This window comes from Cottoperca gobio, chromosome 13 (assembly GCF_900634415.1).
Source record: "Cottoperca gobio chromosome 13, fCotGob3.1, whole genome shotgun sequence".
Classification (NCBI taxonomy): Eukaryota; Metazoa; Chordata; class Actinopteri; order Perciformes; family Bovichtidae; genus Cottoperca; species Cottoperca gobio.
The window spans coordinates 20,847,964-20,870,992 of record NC_041367.1 but is presented as its reverse complement, the minus strand read 5'-3'; the positions used below and the strand labels follow the sequence as shown (position 1 = coordinate 20,870,992).

Genomic DNA, 23,029 nt, shown 5'->3' with positions numbered 1-23,029 from the left:
TTGCTTATTTTCCAATATCTCTGTGATCTTGACATTGATGTAATTTCATCTTCTCCACATATAAATGTGTGTGTGTTGTTTCTGAAGAGCCACTCCACAGTTACTGACTCGCTGACTTACAAACAAAAACTCTGCTTATCTCCATCAAGGTTTTTCTGGCTTTGATTGAAGAGTTTTGTTGAACGTGTTCTACGGTTAATCTTATGACCTTCTTCGGTTCAGTGATATTTGGACATAATTCGGTAAATTGATGATCAAAGAATCAAAGTTCTTATCCAAAGATTTTTTATTTAAACGTCTTCAGACGTTTTCAAAGTACTGATTTTAGCAATACAGATGTAGAAATAGATTAAATGGAGGTTTGGGTAACGTCTTTAATTCATGCATTTGTTAGTTTACGTAGGTTCTTTTATTAAACTGCCAGTTTTTTTTAGTAATGGTATGTGATGAAAGACACATCCCTCCCAAGCAGCAGACAGAGACAGGAGGAGGAGGAGAAGGAGGAGGAAGATGTCAGAGGAAGCCAGGGGAGCCGAGCTAGAAGGGTGGGTACCTCTGCATCTGCTCTGCTCCTCACACATCGCAACTCTCTGTCATAGAAACAAGGCGAACCATATTCCAGAGAGGGAAAGAGGGAGAAATGAGGGAGGAAAAAAAGATGAGTAAAGAAGAGAGAGGGAGAGAATCAGAGAAAAGCAGTGAGAGGATGTTCAGCTGGAATTCATGATGCATCTCAACACATTCCTGCCGTTAAATCATCATCATTATTATTATTACTATTATTACTATTATTATTATTATTATTATTATTATTATTATATACCGGTGCCAGCTCCACGATTCTCGATACCAAATTCAATACCGCTGTAAAAAACTAAACAATAAATCCCATGTAGCCTACTTCAACATACACTCCTTTATAACGTTTGCATATTATTGTTCATAAGGAAGTTAAACGGGTCATCATTCCCTCTCTAATATCTCGTGAAAACATAAAAATACATTTTACACGATTACATTTGACCACATCATGATGACGTTATAGTTTACCCTTTCCAATACTTTTAGTAATCCTTTCGTATTTTAGTTAGTTAGTCTCAAGCCCCCGGTACCTTCCTGCAGTACATTGTTTTAGTGTTTTTGGCATCGACTCGGTATCGAAATATCGGTTCTTGTGACATCTGTACTTTCATGACAGTGAAAGAAAGAAAGAAGCTAGAATTACTTATTACTAGAATGACGATAGTTTGATTAATATTTGTTGGATGAAGAGGTTGAATATTGATAAATATATTGGCGGGATGGACTGAGAGCTGTATCGATGAAAGGATGGGGGAATTATAGATTGATCGATCAACAGGTGGATGGAAGTATGAACAGATACAGAGAGATTGAGATTAAGGAGGGAAAAAATTAAGTATCCGAACCCCTAAAATCCTGCACATTGCACGACACTTTGCACTTTCTCCCAAAGACAGAAAAATACACACACATCCTGAATAATTTACTCCCACACTAATCTGGCCTGTACATGCATGGTGTGCGTGTGTGTGTGTGTGTGTGTGTGTGTGTGTGTGTGTGTGTGTGTGTGTGTGTGTGAGTGTGTGTGTGTGTGTGTGTGTGTGTTTGAGTACTGTACGTGCTATTGTTTGTTTGCTGGTTCTCTCAGAAATCTGCAGCCTGAGCCGCACTTATTGGGCAATATTGGTGAAGCATGTTGGATGTACAGTATATACAACTCTCTCTCTCTGTTGCTGTTGTGGCTGAACCCGATGGCTTCTTCCAGCTTTGGCATTTCGTTTGCGCTCGCCATAGGTTGACTGACTCGCACGCCAATCAGCTTGTTGTGCTTACCTCAGCACATGGTGCCAATGAAATTTGGTTCCGCATTATGTACATCAAACTACATACTGTGTATACTGCCTGTGGCTGCATGCGCTGGACCCCCATACCGTCACAGTTTGGTTACAGCCCCAACATCTTTTGCACTCTTGAATTTTGAAGATGGAACCACGGAAGCTGAACAATTGTGATGGGAATTTTCTACAATGTTCTACAACACACTTTATAGACAAAACAATTAATGAATTAATCGAAAATAATAATAAAAATAATTGTTAGTTATAGCCCTCTATGAATTTACATATATGTATATATAGTAAGATAATAAGTAAAACCAATACCAAGATAAATAAAAATTTTAATAAATGTGTGTTTACCAAACCCATAGCACATAAAGTCAGCCACAACACACACACACACACACACACACACACACACACTAGGATCATGTATTTGAAACCATTTCAACAAGTAGCAAAGCAATGTGTTCCACCATAAAGCACGTATAATACACTGTAACACTGTAATCACAGCAGGTGTTTCTGATAACTTTACCGGTCACCAGCTGATTATACCTGGGTCTATTTTAAGTGTGTTTATTAACATATTTATAGTTCTGGTTGTTGGACAGGATATGCAACAGTTATTGTGCGCTTGTGTATGAAACCTATGGGGCGCCGTAAGACGACACAAAGCAAGATGAATATCTCTATTGTACAACAGTAATGTTTTTCTGATATGGCCACCTCACAGAATGATTTCTCCCAGCGGTGCCCAAACTCCCGCAGAACCTGCACTTATGACTGCAACAGTGTCTCAGTGCATGAAAGCTTTTACATCTGCTGTTCTCAACACTCAGTGTCTCATCGCTGTTTGACAGGAAAAACCTTGTGCTGCATAGGAACTCATGTGTTTTATAAAAGCAGCAGGAACTAAACAGAGTAGAGCGGGATGTTTGGAACGAACAGTGACAGTCAACAGAATAAGTCCATGGCAGAAACAACACAACATAATTATAATATTATAATATTATGATTGTCAGGTCTGTGTAACATTTGTCAACTATCTTCTTTATTTTTTAATTAAAAATAAATATAATATTAAAAATACATTTATAATACAAATTGTATTTGTCATTTGTTGACAACTGATGCTTTTAAGAGGATAATAAACGATTATCATATATTATACTTATATAATACAGACCCTTTTTTATTATCAAAATATTTATGCAACTTTGAAACAATAATAAACACGATGAAAGTAATCATGCCATCCTCCCACCAAGATGCAATATTAGATAACGCATGTATTGGTGGTCAGTCTAAAAATCTGATCTGTGCAGTCAAATAAATTGCTTAGATACACAACTACACAATTACATTTAATCAACGACTGTAATTCAAACTAATTCTGATATTAATTTCTACCAAGATACAAGTCCCAAAAACATCTTCAACATTGACTCAACAATCTTGTTTGGTTTATTCTGGTTTATAATTGTGTGAAATATTATTTTCATTATGCACCATCAGAAAGAGAAATACCTGAAGAGCCTCCTGCCCTGCGTGAGGGTACAGTGTGTTCCTCAGGCTGCGTTTCTCCAGTGAACTCAAAGCTAACGCTGAATAATTTAGTGATCGAGTTCAATATTCACAGCTGAGCAGCATCTCAGACAGAACGGAGGTGGAGCTGTGTGAGGAGACCGTGTAGACTTTAGACCGCTGTTCTTTTATTACTTCAATTACATGTATATTTCTACAATCTGGTGGTTGTACTGCTGCAAACTGCTGAGTGAGTTCTTTCATCTTCAGCAGCGCCACTCATCTCTGTATTCTTTCACCCTTGATAGCAAAGGCATTCATAGTGTCAACCTTGTTGCTCTATCACAAGTCAATAAAAGAACGTAAAAACAATTACTTTGTATAGTAAATGCAGCGCTCAGTCGTCTTCTCCTGTTCAATAATGCTACACATGCAGTTTGTGATGTAGGGAAGCTATTTGGAATGTAAACCTTCCCCTCGCCTCTCCCGATCAGATGCATACAACAAAACCAACACGATTACTTTGGTAGTGTAATGAATGTGCAACACAGACAGTGTAACTGTGGACGGCACTAAAAAGGAGCTCATTTAACATGAATCCCCTTTAACAATTCCATGAAGTGTACTCAACAGATGGAGCATAAATTTGAAGTTGTATTCTCTTAAACTGCAGACTTGAGTCTCTGTCTGTGGTCATGACTGAGAGGCGAAGATGTCTCACACAAAGGATTTGACTGACACTTACAACACGGAGGCTGAAGGCTCAGTGTCTGCTCCTTCCTGTCTGACTGACTCGCTAGCTGGTACAAGGGTTTGACCAACAGTGACACAGCTCACAGGCTGCTGGCTGACATGACACATCATTAAAATAAAATCTTCATGTTATACTCTGTAATTCTGTAATTCTTTTGAATCAATTATGAAATACAATTTTTCACTTACATATAGATTTTGATATTTGAGTTCTTGTTTTTTTCATTTATAGATTTTATGTTTTCAGTTTCAGACTTTTGGCGCTGATCTGGCGTGGGGGGCGTGGCTTCAACTGAGAGGGGCGTTGAAATGTGAGTGACAGCAAAAGAAAGAAGGCTGAGGACCTTCCTCAATCATGTTGCCTTCAGGAAATGTAAGTAACGCGAGAAGTATGATTCAACACTTTCTATACACCATATTCTTGGATTCGCAGTAAAAAAAACTGACGGCAGCGAGAAAGTTTTGTTAAGCCAGCTGTCTTAGACCGTACTCTGTATAATATCAGTATAAGAGCAATAAACTGTGACAGATTATGCAGTAAAACACACTTTAGGATTTGACGTTTCCCACTTCCACATAGCACTATGAACGCAGCGTAGTACTCGCTTGGCGTTTATGATGCCGTCCGCTGAACCAAGACGACCTGCTACTACTCTATTGTAGCATGTCGTCTATGCTATTACTCTGGGAATATATATATTATGATAATTATGATGTCGTTTTTGTTGTTATTGTCTTTGCACCGGGCCCGGTTCTAAGCATGGGCAGGGCTATGCCCCCCCCCCAAATAAAAAACATTTGAAACTGTAAAAACTAAGATCTGAACCTGAAAATATAAAATCTGCAAATGAAAACTCAAAAAACAATATATATATTTATATATATATATATAAAATTAAAAAGTGAACAATTTAAATAAAGAATTTATTCAAAAGAATTACAGAACTGAATCAAAATAATTTTCAACCTGAATCTTTTTTAACTTTTCATACACTTATTTTTAGTTTGAATATATTATAAGATCAAAAGTTGAACTTTCAGTAAAAAATTTTTTTCAAAAGATCAAAACTCTTTGCCTGGATTTAGCGCCTTAGTAACGCAGCTCAGCGGGGCCAGCCCTGTAATAGTCACAGAGTGAAGGAGTAAGTGATAGCGTTTCTGAGAGATGAAGTTTTTAATCAGAGCAAATATTTAAGTAAAAATACAATTATTGTTTTCCTAATCATTTAAATTGTGTGTTTCTATGCACGTTAACACTAGATGACAATATCAAAGTAAAAGGACAACATTCAGACTTGATTTGTCTAAAAACACACACATTATCGGGGTTATATTGCCATGAAGTGATGAAGATAGGTCTTCAGTGTGGTGACCCACTCAAAAGACCTATCTTCTTCACTTCATGGCAATATAACCTTTAGATCTCTTTAGAAAGGGGGATGCTGAACATAGTGGCGACTCATTTTGTCTAAGAGTTGAATTTAAAGAAGGACCAGACGAGCATCCTCCTCATACTGCACTATGCATTATACATGACTTCAGGTATTTCTGTTGAACTCCCTTTGAGCTATGTAGAGCAACGCTCTGGGGTTTATTAGCAGCTTGTATTTCACTGCAATATTCCAAAAGGGATACAACTTGGTTTAGAGCAGCTGCATATGATGAAAGCAGGGAAAGACTTCAGGAGTATTAGGAGGTGTTCATTTAGATAAAAAAACATGTTTGAGAAAAACTGCTTCACTTTTTATTTGAAGGAGGTGAAATATAAACATAAGGAGCAGAGATGGGAGAGACGGGTTAACTTGGAGGTTTTGATTAAAAACACAGGAGATGTGTTTTGGAGGAAAAGTATTACGTTCAACATCCTCATATTATGTAAATCAAGGGAAGAAGCTCTCCATGCGGCAGCTTCCATCCTGCCTCCCATGTGTCTTGTGTGGTGTTGCATAAACAGTGAAATAGTTCATATACCACATCTCAGGCTTTAACTAAGTACTTTGAGTTGCCTTAACCAAAATATGAAATGTTCTATATATTTGATTTGTTCTGCCTTTATTGTACGGCCAACAGGAGAAAATGTGACGCCGCGGCTTGTAGCAGAACATCTGGATGCCCCGAAATGGTAATCATGCTCTATTTGCAGGAACAGGCGTTGTAGAGAAACAAATGAGAGAATGTTTTGCAGATACATTCAGCATAAACCATTTTCTATATAAACATTGTGTCGTTATGCTGATGAACAATTTGAATTACATTACATTCCCTACAAAACATATATAACAATGTAAATGAGTTGTGTATAAATGTATTTTTAGAAAATGGTTGCATTTACTTTCTCACTCACAACCTACATACATACAAACAATTTTAACATGTTGTCATTTATAAAATACAAATTATAGCATCAGACTTGATTAAAATTAAGTGCTTTTGCTGAAATGAAAAGACACGGATGTGATGATGAGGCAGTTGGTTTTTAAGCTGATTGTTTTTGGTCTTCTGAGTTAAACAAAGAGCTTTGCAGAGGAAACACAAAACAGTGTCATTACAGTAAAACATTATATAACAGAAAAAGGATTATGTAAAAATAAAGAACCAGAAATACAACATTCAAAATGAAAGGGGCAGGAAAAGATGTGAAAACGATTGGATCAGCCAGATCAGTTTTGTATTATAAGCGGTTTAGATTACAGAACAGAAGTTTCCTGAAATCTGATCCATTAATACATTCTTACTCCTCCTCAACACATCACATCTCCCCTTCTGCGCCGCACAAACCTCTTCAGTCTGCTCATTTATGCAAATATGAACACAGTGTCTTTGGGGTGGTATTTTGGTGATTGTAATGGTATGGGACTGTGTGTGTTTGTGTGTTTGTGTGTTTGTGTGCGTGCGTGTGTGTGTGTGTGTGTGTGTGTGTGTGTGTGTGTGTGTGTGTGTGTGTGTCTGTGTCTCACAGATGGCTTATTTGTGAAATGGATGTGAATAGGAACAGTTACTAAAATGTGATCTTCTTGCCTCTATAGTTGTAAAATCTAACATGTGACCATTAAGTCACATTATAATACAATTCATTTTCTTTAAACCAGGAACAAAAAACAGCTGGGTAAGAGAAAGGTAATTAGATGTGAATTACTATAATGACGTTATTGATCTGTATGACTTGTTCAAGCCATTGGCTCATTATTTGTCACATTGGTCTTCCATTCATTTCCTCATTGGCCTGCATGTTATTGCAATGGAGAATAGGAAGACTTACAACCTACAACTCATCTCACACTGGTGATTTACTATTTACCATATTACAGTATCTCCTCTCTGTCTGTTTAACTAAATGCTATACTGTATTTAATTGACATTAAAGCAACATTAACACCTAGAAGATAACCTGGCGCACAGGCAGCTTCAGACTCCGCCCCCGCGGTCAGCATCCTCTCCCATCATCTCGCTCATTACAGGCCTGGAGAGAAGTGCCGTGATTGACATTTACAAGACTCATTACCTATCAAGGATTGGCATTTGTCAGTGCCCCCAAAGCTAAGTGATGAACACAAATAGACATCAAGGTATATGTGACTTATGGGACATGAAACGTATGCAAGACATACGAGTTACAATATGTGACAGCGTGCTGCAGGCAGGAGGCGGTGCACACTTATGGAGGGAACTCTGGTATCAACACAATAAATTGTTTTTTCTTTTTCACACATTTGATGTTAAAATAAAATAATAAGGAGGTGGTATGGTTTGTCCGGTGCAGCCACAGGGAAAGCCCAGAGGAACCATGTTTTTGTTGTTCGGTACAAACCCCTACATTTGTATTGTCTGGCTTTGTAGCTCATAAAAACAATGAATGAGCTTTAGACTGCACAAAGATAAACAAATGCAGATAAATGGTTTTTGTCAGTCAATTTAATAATCTGTGTTCTGTTTACCAGGAAGGTGTATAATAATACTCTAAGCGTTTCATGACAAAGACAACAGTAACTGTATGTATGATGTACTAATACTTTGCTGAAACTGACATTTTGAGTTGTCTGCCATGTCTTTCATTTCACTGTGAGCACGTGCGCTAATGGGAATTTATTTTTTATCTATGCACTAAAGAAACTGAGAAGTGAGTGAAATGGAAAAAGATTGCGCGTTGCTGCAAGTGTTCCTTTTTAAAAATCAGGTAACCACAGTCAACGTTGTTGTATAACACCGCGGCTGTGAGACACAGCAGGGTGTTTACACTCCATTACACATCCCTGATATCATTCAAGAAACACAATACATCATAACAACTAACGCTACTAAACCCCCTTCTCTTATCCTCACACACGTGTCCATAAATAACTCCCTGCGCCATGAAAAACATGGATTATGATGACATGGCTCAGTGGAAACCATTAACTTGACATTGAACTGTAATCTGCAGAAGTTGTTGGGAATGTGACATAAGATCAGCCAACCATACTGGTGGCACAGTGGAGGGACTGGAAACAGCAACACAATGTACTGTAATAGCAGCAGGTTGCTGTGGATCATCCATTTCATATCAACACACATTAGATGAGATTAGAAAGCCATACAGCCTGCTGTGGTGCGGGGGAACGGGAGGTATAATAACAAGTTGCTGACGCCAAATCCCTTGGCTGCTGAGCTGCATCCTGCTCAGCCTGACTGGAGAGGATCTCATCTCGTATCTCTATCAAAGAGAAAATTAAATGTTTTTGCATTTTGAAGTATGGGCGCAATGATTCTTAACAGCTGAATACAACAGGCCCTGATTCCCCCGGAGCTGTCAAATGCAAAGGCATGCTGGGAAATGTAGATTGAATGATGTTAGAAGTAGGTGAGACAAGATGGGGAAAGTGGTGCATCTGAGTGAGAACTTTAAAGTTATAATCCTCAAGAATCTCATTATTTCAAACTATTTCTAGTCAGCATTTTCCCTGCATTAGCCATTCAATGTATTTGTATGCAATTATTTCTCATGGTCATGTTTTCAGTTCCTTTTGTCTGTCAGCAGGATTACAGAAAAACATGGGTTGGCTTTTATTGTGAAGCAGACACAGGAAATGAAATGCATTTGGCAGCAGGGTTCATGATCACTAAAGAAGGTGTACCTGTGTTAACTGTGCCCTGCTGTTGCGTGTGTTGTGCTGAGATTAGATCACAGCATGAATCAATGGATTCTCTCCGCCTGCAGTTGGTTTGGCCGCCCTATAAACAGACACATCAGCTGTTCTTATTGTGTTGACTTTCTGATAGAATAGCTGCTGAAGGCGTTTTTTCAAACAGGATTGAAATCCTAAAGATTATAACTTTAATTTTCTTCATATCTTGGTCGTGATGAGAATCTGTCTAAGTGAATAGAGATTGGATGAGAGTCCATGTGTGAGGCTACACTTGTGTGTTTAGAGTTACAGATTACAATGAGTTAGAGTAGGTGGTGATGGCCTAGTTGTACGCCTTCCAAACACACCAAGAACACCGGATCGTTGTGAGTTCAATACCAGGGCTGCCACCATTGTACCCCTGAGCAAGGTACTTAACCCTGAGCTGCTCCAGAGAGACTGTCCCTGTACTTAGTTCACTGTGAGTCTCTCTGGATAAGAGCGTCTGCTAAATGACCTGTAATGTAAAAATGTAATGTTACTGTAAGCAGTGGTATGTGTTGCTGAGTATGATTACAGGTCATGAAATGAGCATGACCACTGTGTGTCCTCTCACATTAACAGCCTCTTGTGTATACAGTACAGGAGGGGTCTTCAACGTTTTTCGGGCCAAGGACCCCCAAACTGGTGTAGCGTGGTGCAGGGACCCCCTATTGTATATGTTGTACACAAGAGGCTTGAGGAGGTCTGGGCGAAGATTTATTTTAGTTCACCCCTCTCCTTTCCTCCACTCTGTCTCTGACTGTAGGTGTGTGTCGCTGCCCTTCGGGAAGTACAGCGGAGGAGGGAATGTGAATGGCAAAGCAAAAGCAAAAAAAAAAAAAAAAAAAAACTTTAATTTAATTTAGTTTTTTTTTATTGCTTTATCTACAAACAATTTCGTGACCCCCCTGCAGTACCTCCGCGGACCCCCTGGGGGAAACGATTGGCAGTGACTCCAGCGTTTATGTTTAACTGAATGAAGTCAGCAGAAGTCTTTATGAATCTGCTTTGATTACTAATCTGTTGGCCAAGAAGAAACTCCTCTAGAACACTTAATGGAAAACCCACATTACACATTTATACACACCATTACCTTTCATCAATCTGTGACGGATGCATTTTAGCAGCTAGATTTTTGTGATAAAGTGCTATAATTTAGCTTTACCCTCGACCAGTCATGTGTGCGTCCACTTCAGTTAGTCACTTCCTACATTTCCCGGAGTACCAGCTGCAAGAGACCGTGCATGAGGTTTCAGAGCGAGCAGGTTCTGTACAGAGGGTTGGATGTTTAAGAAAATGGTGACGCCCTTGCTGTTTTATTTGTATTATGAAGAGATTTGTGGACGTGTCGGTGTAAAGGAGTAGCGGTGATGGATCACAGCGGAGAGAGGGTGGGACACCAGTCTGTGTGGAAAACCCATCAAAATATATTTTTGACCAACACACAAATTGAGGTTGACTTATCCAATAACACACAGGCCTGGATTTCCTGGCCCAGATAATGGGAAAATGTAATATGACACTGGAACACAACTTCAATCAATTAATCGACCTTAATTGTCCTCAAGGGGACATTTGGAGGCAGATGGTACCAGTCGTTAAAAACAAAAACAGTAACAATGGTAAATCGCACAACACAAGATAACGGATGCATTTAAACACCTTCCGTGCAGGAGTGAAGAATCTCCCCACAGAACAGTCTACCCAGATTCTATAACATTAACTGTCTCGGCTGCAGAGAGCACACAAAACCCACAACAGCTAAGCTACTTACTCACGGTCTTCACGTTAATTGGCAACAGCCGATACGACCTGCTGCCGAGGACGTTTGTCATTTTGACTGTTGAAAGTCAGTGATGGCTGAAAATGAGAAGCTGCTATGTGAATGTTGTGCACACTGCTCTTTGCTAATGAGTAAGAGAGAGGAGAAATAATGTCTTAACGTCAGCGCTCAATTTTGCCAACCTCAGATGTCAGAACAGAGTCGATCATTTTGAAATGCTCTTGAGCCAGCTGTCAATAAGAAGAGCAGCGATGAGACACTAGCAGGCTGAGCTGGACAAACACAGTAGAGTTCAGTAAAGAAAGGATTCGATTTTAACATACACCCTCCATCCATCGTGTGCTAACGTCTCTAAACCATCTTTAACATTAACTTAACATAAGAGTGGTCTTGTGCTGGTGCATCTTTGATTTACGGGTGATTTACTAAACCTCACAAAGTTTTTTATTGGGGTGATTTGTGATTTGTCATCCTGTCTTTCAGTTTGGTTGTTTCAGACATCTAACATGTCTTGTATCTGTCGTTTCTGTTATTAAGTGTGTGACATGATAAATACTGAGCCTGAAACACAATAAGTACTTCAATACACCAGACAGATTGGCTGCCAGATGATTTGGTGACAATGAGATTCATGGACAAACATTTGACTTTAACTTCGATGTGCTCACTGTGACGGATAAAACAAATGGAAGCCATTTTTAAATAAGCTCCCCATTTTAAAATGTTTGGACAGTCACCGACACGGTCCAGTGCAACCTAAACAGATGCTTTCACAGGTACCTCACATTAATTTCCCTGCAGATTTGTTAAAAGGACACGGTTGAGTTGGATGAATAGTAACTGTGATATGTCATCCATGTTTGTCTCTAAACTTCATAGCAAGAGTTTGGGACTTTTCTTTTGCAATGATTTAGTCAACCTTGAGTTTTCTCCAGTGGAATATATATATATATATATATATATGGACAACTATGTGTCCTCCACAGGAAAGGTTTCACATGAATCAAAGATATTCTTTTATTTATAGTAACTATATTTCTATTTTGCTTCCAGAGTGACTGTAGAACAAAATTAATCCATCGAAATATTTAATAAATAATCAAAGGTAGCACTGTTCGATCCCTGTAGAGGGAAACTGAGAAGTGTAACCTGGGTTGTACTGAAAGAATATTTTCTGCTTCATTGCCCCAAGATGTTCTTAATTTTCTGCTGTTTTAGCTCTCTGCTGTTACTCCTCTCCTCCTTCCTCCCTTTTGCTTCCCTCCTGGTCTTCCTGTGTTTTCTTTTTGCTCCTTTATTAATCCATCCAACTATGTTCAAATGTTTCCTGCTGCAGCAGTTCAGCAGACTACGGTGCTTTCTGTGCCCTCGCAACATTTATTTTCTTCAATTGTTGACAAAGGAGCTTTATCATTTGTACATCATGTACGGATGCCGGTCTCCAGTAGACCAACATTAGCAACAAAAAAAAACAATTGTGCACAACAATTCTGACCTACAACATCTAAATCCAGGCTGGATGTGAAGGTTAAAATGCTTGAAACTTTAACCAAATTCTTTAATTGTCCTGTCTGTCTGAATTTTCGAGGCGGCTCATCATAATTCCATGTCCGGTCATCTAGGGTATGACAAAACACTACACTGGATCATGTCCTGATTTTATTGACTGGGCATTCATGCAGATGTGAAGTGGTGGTGCGCATCGTATCGCGAAAGTAAGCTGGTGAACCCGCCGGCCACCCCAAAAGACATTATATCGCTTTGTATTAGTCCTTGTTGATTATGCAACAACGAGCGATATCCCTGTACTGTACATTAGCTGGAAGCTAGCTCAGCAGGAGGTGAACTACAGTAAGGTGGAAAAAAAGGGTCTCGCCATACGGTGGGCGGTCGGTGTCGCTGCGTAATATCTCAGCAAAAAGCATGGCGCGGGAACTGTTTCATACTATCTCCCGAGTCTGGATTCCTAAAGAGATCTCGACCGACCAAGGCACATCTTTTATGTCACGATGGCGTGACGGTGTGGTCACGGCCCTATAGACTGCCTGAACACAAAAGGAAAACTGTTCAGTCGGAGCATCAGGCCATGCTAGAGATGGGGGAAAATAGAGTCCAACAGTGACTGGTGTTCCCCGTCATGAATCCTTTCCTTATCCTTTGCCTTGGGTCGACAAACTCCTGCATTGGCTGGGCACAGCTTGTTTTTATACGACATTGGATTTAACCAATGGCTACTGGCAGATTGCCCTGTCTCCAGAATCCAGGGAAGAAACGGCCACAAATATCCACTCCGTAAGGGTTGTACCAATTTGTTCTGTTTGGCTTGTTTGTCGGCAGGTACAGTATCTGGTGTAACACTCAAGTGGCGCGAAGATGTCCAAGCCCAAGACAAAAAAAGAGCTCAGGATGTTGATGGAGCTAGCTGGCTGCTACGGACAGTTCATTTCGTCTTTTTCAGAACTGACCAGCCCCCTGACCAACCTGACCCGAAAGCAGGTTTGAGAGGGTTAAGCAAGAACTCTGTGGGCAGCCACTCCTGCGCTGATACTTTTCTCTCCCTTTTATTTTGGAGACCGACACCTCCAACAGCAGGCTGGGGGCCATTTTGTCCCATGAGGTGGAGGGGGTTGACCCTGCGTTACAACTTCCTGCGGCGCCCTTTCACTGTCCTGTCCAGACTCTAAAAATCAATCTGGATACAATCGGGATATGCCAAAAAACGGAAGAACGAAGATTCTCTTCTGTCATTTGTCGTATAAAACTAATCTGATTAAAGCTCTATTGAGCAGGATGCTCTGCTCTCCTCTTGGGCCTCGCTCTGGTGGGTCGCTTACATCAGTGGTCCCCAACCACCGGTTTGCAGACCGGTACCGGTCTGTGGGTCATTTGGTACCGGGCCGCACAGAAAGATTGAATAAAAAAATATTTTATTTTGAAAGAGGTTTTATTTTGATAACCACCGGATATATCTGTCTGTGTCTATGTCTCTTGACACACGTCAAGACGTTCGTCTCAGTCAAGTGATACTTTACTTAAAACAATTAAGCCCACAAGCAACAATGAGTGGAAAACAAACGTCTTTAAAGAGGTTTTTTGGAAAAGGGAAAAGACCAATGAGGAGGCATTTAAAAGACAACATCAGGAGTCCTACTTAAAATATGTGTTTATCGCTACAGGTGATTCTCATGCCCCGCTCTGCATAATACACAGGCTCGCAAATGAGGCAGCGAAGCCTTCATAACGGCTTCGCTGGCGCCCGGCGTTAAAAGACAAGCCCTTGGAGTTTTTTGAAAGAAAAAAACATGAACAAGAAGGACATAAACAATTACTGATGGCCACCACATCAACACATGCGAGTGCACTGAGAGCGTCATACTTAGTGACTAACCGTATTGCTAAAGGAAACCTTTTACTATTGGTGAAGAATTTATACCCCTATATTGGACCGGCTCGTTGCAGAGACAGAAGCTCAGGGCTCCCACTAATTCAGCGTAATGGTTTGTTTTTATGCCGGCAGTATCATTTTATTCGTAATATCCACCCCCCACACTTTGAAGGCCGGTCCATGAAGATATTTTCTTACATGACTGTGTTCATTTATCAACAGCAATGGCGCTTTGTAAACTCCAAGAGAGCGTTCATAGTTTATTAAACTGTGAACGCTCTCTTGGAGTTTGGTAACGTACTGGTTTATTTTTATCACTGTACAAATAAATATGTATGTATTATTTCCCAAATCCATGATTTAAACATTTTTGGTACTCCTCCTTCAGGAACAGGAAAGAAAACACAGGACAAAAAGTCTTATGTAAAATCAGTCTGCACAAGGAAAAACGGTGTAAAAAGAAGCATGTTCTATAATCATGGGTTCTTGTTGGACTCTATCAGTAAATCTTCTTTATTGGATTAGGTAGATATCCCTCACTACAAAGTTCTTGCACTCTAGAGAGTCTTATAAACAATTGCATCATAAACGGTGAAAGAACCAAGAGATCAATTGATCACTGTGCGTGTTCCTCAGACCTTCAACAGAAGGTATTTACATGAAGAAGCTCTGAGGACCAAAACATTGTTAACACAAGCGATCGACAGTGAATTTAATCTTTTGGTTCTTTCATAGTCAGAGATGCTGCCTGGTGCTGATTTGCTGCTTTTCTTAGACAATAATTCACATTTCTACATAAGACTACATCATTGCTTGTGTTCAAAAATAATAAAGCAAAGACAAAAGCAGCATCATAATCAGCGAGTGCAGAGGGGTGACAGGAATAAGCTGCTCTATTCTACATTAGTGCAGCATACATGTGGAGATTAAAGCAGGCATGAGTACTAGATGTGCTGTTCTTCCATAATCCATCTCTGCATCATTTAAGATATGTGTGTTGCTGTGTCCTGAATGCGTTTGTGTGTGTGTGTGTGTGTGTGTGTGTGTGTGTGTGTGTGTGTGTGTGTGTGTGTGTGTGTGTGTGTGTGTGTGTGTGTGGGTCTCTTTATCCCACCTCATTAAAGGCTGGAGGTATGTCCATTTTTAACAGCAGCATCGTTACTTTCATACAACCTTGTTTCTATCGTAAGTACAGCCAGAGAACTAAGGCAAACTATTACACATAATAAAGTGAAAAGGAAGCACAGTTATTTAAAAAAATGTGTGGATACAAAACAATGCTAAAAAGAGGATAAGAAGAGATAAATACATCAACTCCATCAACATGTTACCTGCAGCCCATCCAACTAACATCTAACTTAAGCTCAACCAAGAGCTTAAAGTAGCAAATTATTCAATAATGAGTTCAAACTTGAGGCATTTTGATATTCAGATATTATAAAATCATCTCACACAATGTATTTGATGAAAAGGAACAAAATTATGTTGCTTAACTTTTACATTAGTGGCACTTGATGTCTGTTATGGTGCTACCATCGGATGCTGACAAATAATATTTCTGAAAACAAATGAGTGGACAGAAATGTATTTGTGGCCGCTCTCTCATGTATCATGTTTCAACTGTGTAGGCAAGTGCAAACAATGAATTAATATTAATAAAACAACTAGTTAAAGAGATAGTTTAGAGATACAGCAGTATTGGGGAATTTTAGTGTTCTTCTAAAACATCAGAAACTGATAAATGCCCAAGGACAGACCTTTTTCGAAAGTATATGGGAGAGTTATGCCAAACAGCTATATTAGGCTATCTTGACTCAATCAGATATTATAATCATGATCCCATAGGCCTCCGGGAATTGAGCAAAACTAAGCAAGTAAAGTAAGAGTGGGGAGGGGGGGAGGGCGTCTTTGTCTGAGGGGAGGTCAACAGTCTCAGACTTTTAAAACCCTGCTGTAGAGAAGAACCAGAGATAAACACTGAAGATGATACTGAGGAGGAAGAGGGACACTAACACTGTAAGAACACTCTGAGAGAAATAGAGCAAGACGCATTCCTCTCTCTCCCTCTTCCTCTTCATCTCTCTCAGCAAACATCATGGTGTGTGTGATTGTGTGTGTGTGTTTGACTGAGAGTCATCAATCTCCCAACCACAGTAGCATTCTATAATTACAATGGGCCTGCCGTCACTCCATGCCAGCTAATACGCCCCTCATTACTGTAAGTAACAGTGTGTGCCCATCAAATACTCAAACATCACCACCTTCGCTCCCTGGTAATCACGCTCTACATCAGCTGTCACCTTTTCTGAGCTGGAACAAGAGGCTTGGGGGTGTGTACACACACACACACACACACACACACACACACACACACACACACACACACACACACACTGCTGCAATAGAAGTTGTGTTTTGAACAAGCTTTACATGTTTAATGTGCCCGACATGATAGTGTGTGTGTGTGTGTGTATGTGTGTGTATGTGTGTGTGTATGTGTGTGTGTGTGTGTGTGTGTGTGTGTGTGTGTGTGTGTGTGTATGTTTGTGTTATGATCACTGAAGCCTGCCTTTATTAAGTGATGAACAATGAAGCCTGATATTAAACACACCCTCACACACACAATCACAGCCTGCTTGCTATAAATACAGTAAACATATAACTCAACTGTTAGTGATGACCAGTTATTGTATAAACTGTCTGTTATCTTCCTGTTATTTTCATCTTTTCTTTGAAAATAGTGAAAAACATCCGTTATAAGATCCCCGCCCAAAGAGATGAGCAGTACATTTGTGCAGTAAAGCGACACTGCAGAGATCTCCTCGAGACTGTAACTCGACGAGACATGCAAAGTGAGGCCGAGTGTTCCAATAACACAAAGTATTTTCTCTTGGCGAGGTTTTGCATATTTACTACTAGGTGGTACAATTTCAACAACACATTATGTAAACATATAAAACAAGGATCATTGTGTTAGCATTCAACAACTACAGCTCCCAGGAGGCTCCTCACAGAGCTTCTGTGACTAAGGCTCAAGAGGCATGTTGCTGTTGACTAAGATCCCATGAGTTGTAGCCATTGTCAAGCTCTCAAAGCCTCATGGGAGCTGTACATGTTGCATGTTCCAGTTTTACAATCCAGTACAGTAGTAGCAACTCATTCAGTTTGAATGTGGACAGGAACCCCCAGCATTCAAAGGTTTAGGGTGTGGGCTGAACAAATCTGCACTGCAGAGAGAAATCTGCAGTTGGACGGTTTCAAAGAAGTGAAGAGGAGAAAAGGAGTGAGAGAGATAGCTTCAGGACAGAGACAGAGAGAGAAAGAGGAGGAGGGGGGTCATAAAACAGGGGAAATTAATAACAGGAAGAATAAATTGTGGAGGAGTGAAACAAGAATCAAATAAGAGGAGATATAGACAGAAAGGCATCTGAATAGGAAGTAAGAAGAGAGAGAAAGCAGTTGATGGTCACTCAGAGACAGAAGGGAGGAATGAAACACAAAAAAGAGAGGAAGTGGAGGAGAGCTGGACAGCACGACTGTGGGAAATAAAATTAATCAATGAGGGGGGGGGGGAGCAAGAGGGAGGGGCCCTTCAGAAAGAAATGTATGGCAGGGATATCCATCAACCTACTAGAAAATAAATATAGAAGAGCGGGGCAGGGCAATGGAGTGGAAGGAGAATTTATAAAGGAGTGGAACGAAGGAGCTCATGTAGCAGCGGCTTTAAATTCACCTGCAGTCTCACAGTGCATTGCTATCAGATTGTGTGTTTGTTTCACACACACACACACACACACACACACACACACACACACACACACACACACACACACACACACACACACACACACACACACTTTATCTAACTGTCAGCCTGTCCTCAGTCCAAAAGTAAAACATTTTAGAAAAATCATTAATCCCGAATAAAATGATTGGACAGATTTATTACCGTCCTGAGACAGCAACGTAAGAGCATTGTTTTATTGATTGCTGTGTGAGAGTATTCGAGAAATATAACAAGAAATGTTTCTAAAATACATCTCACCCCCTAACAGCATGAGAGATTAATGAAACTAAAAACTGCTGGTTTTTGCTCTTCAGTCACACTGTCTCCTTTCCCCCACTCCTCTCGACAACTGAAACAAAACCTTCTTCTCTTGTGTAAACACCAGTGGACAACGCACACACGCCTCCCCTTTGGTCTCATCTCAAAAAGCCAATTACGACACCCTCCCACAACTGTATCCAGGCAGAAGCCATTAGAGAGGACACACACAGCAGGCACCACACACAGAAATGTAACCTTTTGCAGACGCGAGATGATTCACATCACACACTGTGCGGCTGTGCTCAGTGTTAACTACACACTACACACAGACGCCGATGACGGCTCGGTAGGTAGTAGATCAAGCTGTGAGAGTTGATGAGCTCGTTCACATATTCTTTCTTCATCATATAGTTGAATTCGCTGACTTTGAAATCAAACTTTAAGTTAAGTGGCTGAAATCTACTGTTTATGTATTTCTTATAGAGTTTGCTAGATTTACCCTAATCTGATTATAATATGTCACAACAGAGTTAGTATTAGTGTTAGTTGTACACCATTATTCTATTTTAGTAATCTTATTCGTATTGAAAACTATGTATAAGGTTAATCTGTTTGGTGTATTTTTAGATGTGTTGTGATGTGAATCAGCTGTTGAGCAGACCCCGGCAATATGTCAACTTCTCCCAGAAATAAACAAACAACACTGACAATGTAAAATGATGACGGCATTTAAATGTGAATTGGACAAGAAGGGTATCGATGTTGTCCTATTGGACAGAAAGAAGAAAGAAGAAGAAAGAAATCCATTATCTTAAAGCTGTGACTATGTCAGAAATACAAGCTAGACATATTTATTTTATGTCATTTTCACACAAAACATGAACGCTAGATCTTTCTAATGGAGAAATATTGATTATGTTTCAATCATTTTCAGCCAATAACCCACAGCTAGTGGTGTGCATCAGTCTGTGTTGCTCAGTGACAGTAATGGATTGGATCGTTGGATAAAAACATTCAGGGTGAGAAGCCGCAGTATAAAAGTGATATTGTTTTGTCTCTGGAGGTAACAAGGTTAGGTTCAAATCCCTCCGGCTCACCGATTGGTATTCTATAAACAGAGGGACGAGATATATATGAAAGCCTCTGGCAAACAATGCTTGAATGATTAAAGGAAGATGTGTGTGGAAGAAGGCAGGTAGACACACAGCCACTGAGCATGAATGCTGTTTGTGTTGCACATTTACAAACCTAAATGGAAACGCTACAAATAAAAAAAACACAAAAGGTTTTTTACTAAGTCTGAGGTGTAAAAGTTGCCCAATGAATGAAGAAAATCAGCAATGGAACCTGATGAACACACTTCCCACCACATCACTTCACCCCAAAATAAATCAAAAACAGCAGTGGCATCAGAGGAACGCTGTTCTTCTACGTAACCCAGATTTGGGTCCAGCTGCAGACCTCAGAGATGCTGACAACAAACCTACAAAGCCTGAATCGCAGACGACAAGTTACTTTGTAAAAATAGCACGACTGACATTTTAGGAAGAAATAAAACAGCAATAAAACACGATGGTGGATTAGAGCGACTGGGGATCAACTAATCATGTAATACTGTCACGTGTATCCGCATGACTGTAGTTGAGACAGGAAATGATTCATGCTTTATCCTTCCTATTTTTTAAGAGAAAGAATTTTTTTGTTTTGTTGTATTTCAGCATGAAACACGATGGTAGACGGCAGCTGTAGAAGATCTTTCACGCAGAGAGGAGGAATATATTTACATCTCAGCTGTCCGTCAACTTATGGATGATGATGATGATACTGCAATGTCAGATCTGTTGTTCAAACAGCAGTTTTTATAAGATAGGATGGGTTGGCAAGCTCGCTTGCCCATTAAATCAAGTGTTACAACTAATAAACCTGTATGTTTTGATGAAGTGGCTCTCACAGAGGAGTTTAATTTGCATTGAATAACAATCACACAAGCACAAACATACACATATGGAAACACACACCTGTACTGACATTTCCACTAAACAAGACACGTTCTAAGAAATGTTTCTCCGAGGCATCAAAGTGTAATAAAATGTGAAGCAATGAGAGTAATAAATTGCAAATGAAGAGGAGAAGGTACTTCAGCCTGCCATAAAACGATCACTTTGGGCATATATGGAAAGAGAAGAAATGGCTTGAGCTACAATGAGCTCTTCTTTTCCTAGCCTCTACGTAAGCAACCTCCAATATCATCAAGAACCCTGTCATCTTAAACTTGATTCTGTTAATGCTGCAAAAAATGTTCACTTCTTTGAAGTGGATTTCTTTGTTGAAGCCTGATTAATGCTTTAATCTCAACAGAGACAATAACATCGTACCAACACTTTCCTTCCCTTACTGTCACATTTGTGAACTTCTGGATGTCCATGTTTTTATTATCTCGACCAACAAGTTGAAAATGCATTTAAACCTTCCTCAAGTTCTGCCTACAAACTATGTTAACAAAAGATATTTAATGTAGAAATGCTGTAAAATGATCACCCTGAAAGACGACAAAATGTCTGCTGAACAGCACAGAGTGAGCACTTCCACATACTAGCTGCTACAGAGAACATGAGCGTGGCGTGACAAGTAGCAATGAGCAAAGACAATTCCTACAAAAGGTAGTAGGTTATAGGTTTGTCATTGGCCTGAAGTCCCTGCTCTCTCGTTAAATGCTGCTAAATTACATGCATGCCCTGAGGAAGGCACGCACGCACACACACAGACTGTTATCTGCCCCCCTTTGTACTTATTATGAAACTTTTGTACTTGCTGCCCCTCTTGACTCCTTGGCAGGAGAACTGTTGTATCTCAACGGGACCTTTCTGGGTAAATAAAGGATAAATAACATGAAACTGCAGTCAGAAAAATAACACTGGCACACATACACTTATATATTGAACAACACAAATTCATATGGAGCACACATACACACCGAGCAGTCCTGGCAGTGGATAACAGCAGTGGGATGTTTAGTATTCAAAGAGACGGAAGGAAACCAGAGGAAAAGAGCGAGCTGGCTTCAGTAACAAAGCAGCCTCTTGAGTGAGAGTTAGAGAGAGACCGAGAGAGAGAGTGAGTGAATGAGAGAGAGCAAGAAAGAGTTTGTGAGAGTGAGAGAGAGACCGAGAGTGTGTGAGAGAGAGAGAGAGAGAGAGAGAGAGAGAGAGAGAGAGAGAGAGAGAGTTTGTGAGAGAGAGAGAGAGAGAGAGAGAGTGTGCGAGAGAGTGAGTGAGTGAGTGAGAGAGAGCAAGAGAGAGTTTGTGAGAGAGAGAGAGAGAGAGAGAGAGAGAGAGAGAGAGTGAGAGAGAGAGAGAGAGAGAGAGAGAGAGAGAGAGAGAGAGAGAGAGAGTGAGAGAGAGAGAGAGAGAGAGAGAGAGAGAGAGAGAGAGAGAGAGAGCGAGGGAGAGGGAGAGTGTGTGTGTGTGTTAAAGAGAGAGCGAGATAGAGTGTGTGTGAGAGAGAGTGAGTGAATGAGTGAGTGTCACATACATTTCTACACAAATGCACAGAATCTGTGTACTTACCCAAACCAAACTCATGGGGTTGTGCGGATTTGAGCTGCCCTGAAACAATTAAAGAAATGTAATTAGTGGATCCCATGAACACATGAATTACAGAACGTTTAGCAGACGTTTGGATTTTAGTTATAAAAAACATATTACAAGCATAAGAACAAATCTGCAGTGCAGTCTTGAAGACATTCTAAAATGTAATGTCACTAAGTACTACATCACATGTTCGGTATACAGTAGGTACAACACACACACTTTTACACACACGCATTCCCTCAGAGATCGGGCCGCCACAGTCGAGAGTCCTTCGAATGACAAAGCATTTCTCTTCAGTATCAATGTCCTGAGAGACTCAACCGGAACAAAACCGCCTCAGATCAATAAAGAACCTGTTTGGCTGAAAGGGATTTATTTCTACTGCTACTATAGAAAACCATTAAGATTATCAGAAGTCAATATTTCTATTAAGAACATAAAGAAGTCAAGAGATGTTTACTTATGTGTCTTCAGTGAAGTGTGTGTGTGTGTGTGTGTGTGTGTGTGTGTGTGTGTGTGTGTGTGTGTGTGTGTGTGTGTGTGTGTGTGTGTGTGTGTGTGTGTGACAGTTACTCCAGCCAACAACGAGTTACGGTGACAATTCAATGACGTGCTTTGATCGGAGAGAGTTTTATCAGCTTTAATCCTTTAAAACTTCCGATCTATTCCAGCAGGCATAGTTGTGTGTTCCTTAGTTCTCTTGGTAAATAACATTGAGTATAGAGGAGAACCTGGCTGGATAAATTAAATGTTAAGACAGAGAGCTTCCATCCCTAGAAAGCGTGGGAATTTGAACGTCTCGGCGGGCTGCGGAGGCTGACGAGGTGACTGCTTGCCAAGGCTTGTCTGTCTGTCTGTCTGACTTACTACCTCTCTGTAACGTGCCTGAGATAGTGATGGGGGCTCCTGTCAACACAGAACGTGGCTGTGTAGATTGGAT

General features: G+C 40.2%; 1 protein-coding gene across 4 annotated transcripts in view; it reads right to left on the bottom strand.

Moving 5' to 3' along the window:
• The window catches only part of slc8a2b (solute carrier family 8 member 2b), a 155,686-nt gene that overhangs the window by 82,270 nt on the left and 50,387 nt on the right, over nucleotides 1-23,029 (bottom strand). For 3 of the 4 annotated variants that reach the window (XM_029445860.1, XM_029445863.1, XM_029445861.1), the window contains exon 2: nucleotides 22,066-22,104. The exons of the other annotated variant lie outside the window; for it this stretch is intronic. The gene's annotated coding sequence lies outside the window, so the exon portion shown is untranslated. The remainder of the gene's footprint in view (nucleotides 1-22,065; nucleotides 22,105-23,029) is intronic. 4 annotated transcript variants of the gene reach the window in all.